General features: G+C 29.6%; 1 protein-coding gene across 1 annotated transcript in view; it reads left to right on the top strand.

Annotated features, from left to right (window-relative positions):
• Nucleotides 1–2,908, top strand: part of LOC107448706 (intracellular coagulation inhibitor 2) — a 13,091-nt gene that overhangs the window by 2,793 nt on the left and 7,390 nt on the right. The window lies entirely within an intron of this gene.

The raw sequence follows: 2,908 nt of genomic DNA on the forward strand, positions 1-2,908 counted from the left end.
TGGTGGGAAAGACTTTAAAACAAAACTTACAACAGTTACTTTTCTCAACAACTGAAATTTAGAATAGTGTGATTAAGAAAAATATGTGAACTGTTTGCAATTTCAAATTAATATTGAAATGTTTCAAAAAAGTATACAAAAGCTAGACGTTAAGAACGTATCCAATGAGCGAGCAAAGCGAGCATTGGATTGCGAAGCAATCCGAAATGAACTGCAAAAGCAGTTGCGGGGGTTGGTGAGCGCCAGCGAGCAGGGGGCGAAGCCTCCTAGTTAAAAATAATTTAATAAATTTGTAATGATTTAAATTGTTTTTAATAGAAAGCAACGTTGATTCATGTAATAATCGCCAACTTTGCGAGATTTTAAAAAGTCTCCTAGGGGTTGGCTATTCTAGGATTTTACCGATTTAGCATACTTAATCATCATTTGAGTTACTAATAAAAAAAAACTACTATTATATAAATATATTTAGCATTAAATTGCGTACAAAAATAACTGCAAACTTACAGGTTTACAAAAAAATTTCTTCTACGGGAGATAAATTAAGAAATTTATTCACTTGATTCTAAATTATGATAGCTCATTTCTATAACAAATAATGTCATGCTGATGACGGCAACCGACCACTGTTATTATCGTTACAATATTTGACTGAATCGTCAATGGCTTATTTTGAAACGATGGCTTCCTTAAAGCCAATGAGAAAATTTCATTTCGTAAATGTCTCCGAATTTAAAAATTTTATCAAAATTCGAAAATTGGGCTTCGTAAAAAGTTTGCAATTGTTCTCATTCAGCTTCATGTTGAATTTCGTATTCTTAGAGTCCTCCTTTTACCAGCAATCTTGTATACAGACACACATAGAAACACGCACCCATTATTTAATAAAGATAAAGATAAATTCAGTATCATATGGTATAATACTGTTGCTCGAGGCAATATCATAATATTAAAAATTTACCACAGTGATGCTATTTTCTCCAGTACATATATCTTCGAGAGGCCGTGAGATATGTAGCATTAAAATGTGTAGTATTGGTGCAGCTGCAATCAGCATTAAATTTACTCATAATATACTTAGCACCTAATTAAGAGCATATTTAGTATCTATTAAAACTTCAGCAGTTACCGTGATGTTATTACCGAAACTAAACAACATTAGTGTCAATAAGAGTGTTAATAAGAGATAAATTCAGTATCATATGGTATAATGCTGTTGTTTGAGGCAATATCATAATATTAAAAATTTACCACAGTGATGCTATTTTCTCCAGTACACATATCCTCGAGAGGCCGTAAGATACGTAACATTAAATAGTGTAGTATTGGTGCAGCTGCAATCAGCATTAAATTTATTCATAAAATACTTAGCACCTAATTAAGAGCATATTTAGTATCTATTAAAACTTCAGCAATTACCATGATGTTATTACCGAAATTAAGCAACATTAATGTCAATAGATGTATGGCGAATTTTTATGATACCCCTTAAATGATAAGTACGTTTTCTCCTTTGATTTTTCTTTTCAGTTCATAGCTTTTTTTTTATTTCAATTAATACCCCATTGCCAAAATTAATTAAGCATCGTTGACGTCAGTAATAGTTTGTCGATTTTTTTAAGCTCTCTTAAGCGAATTAGTAGCATTTCTCTATTAGTTTTGCCTCTTAATACACAGCTTAATATTTTATCTCTATTTGTAAATTATTACTAAAAATTAATATTCATTGACGTCATAATTAATATTGGTGTTTTTTATGTTTATTTTCAATGAATTAGCTTAATTTCTCCCTTAACACTGATTTCTGTAAAAGATTTACTTATTTTTATTTCAACTACCATTGAATTTGAACTATTTAGTTTTGTAAAAAAAATTAACGTTTTGAAACCATAAAAATTAGCAAAATAAACACGTGGTTTCAAACAACTTTAGAAGTAGCAATATGGTGTCGTAGTACGCTTATGCTACCTCGATTATGTTGATCATTCAGACAGCCTAGCATAACGAATAAAAAACTAATTAAGTATTAGAGAATTCGCAAAAAAACAACTTTTTTTTATTAGAGCTTCCCGCTGAATATCGTATTTTTAGAGCTTACGATAAAACCGTAATCTGATATACAGACACAAATTCTTTTATTATTATATGTATTGATAATTTAATTAAAATAATTTTAAAAAAATTAAATAAATAAATAAAACTTAACTGATGCATATTTCTAATTGCTTGTAAGTAGGACTGGGCGATATTAGAAATTATATATCGTGATGCATCGTCAGTTTTGCATCGCGATATAGTATTTTTGAATTTCCTTTACTTGTAAGGCACAGAAAGTCAGATTTCTATCAAAACTTCAAACTCAGATTGATTTATATCAATTTATAAATTTGAAGATATATATGTTTTGCTTAAGAAAGATATTAAATAAATTGACTACAATGTACAAATCTTACTTAAAATATTTATTGAAATGTTTGTTTAGAAATTCATAATACGCGTAAAACAAAGTGTTAAAAACTTTTTTTAAAGCGTTTTTTACAAATTAATATTTTCTTGTACTATTATGCATAAATAATTACATAATTATTAAGTTCGATCGTAATGTTCAATTTCTAAATGAAACGTTAAAAATTATTTGTATGTTTAAAACAAAGTGCTAAATAAATTTTAGAAAAAAAACGCTTTTAAAACACTTTTTTCTTATTATCATTTCAGATATTATAGTTCTATTATAGTTCATTTACGTCACACTAGAGCTGCACAATGGGCTATTGGCGACGGTCTGGGAAACATCCATGAGGATGATCCGAAGACATGCCATCACAATTTTGTTCCTCTGCAGATGGGATGGCACCCCCGCTTCGGTAGCTCGACGACCTGCACGCGATGTTCTTTTAGCCTTCGTGAA

Source organism: Parasteatoda tepidariorum, chromosome 1 (assembly GCF_043381705.1).
Source record: "Parasteatoda tepidariorum isolate YZ-2023 chromosome 1, CAS_Ptep_4.0, whole genome shotgun sequence".
Taxonomy (NCBI): domain Eukaryota; kingdom Metazoa; phylum Arthropoda; class Arachnida; order Araneae; family Theridiidae; genus Parasteatoda; species Parasteatoda tepidariorum.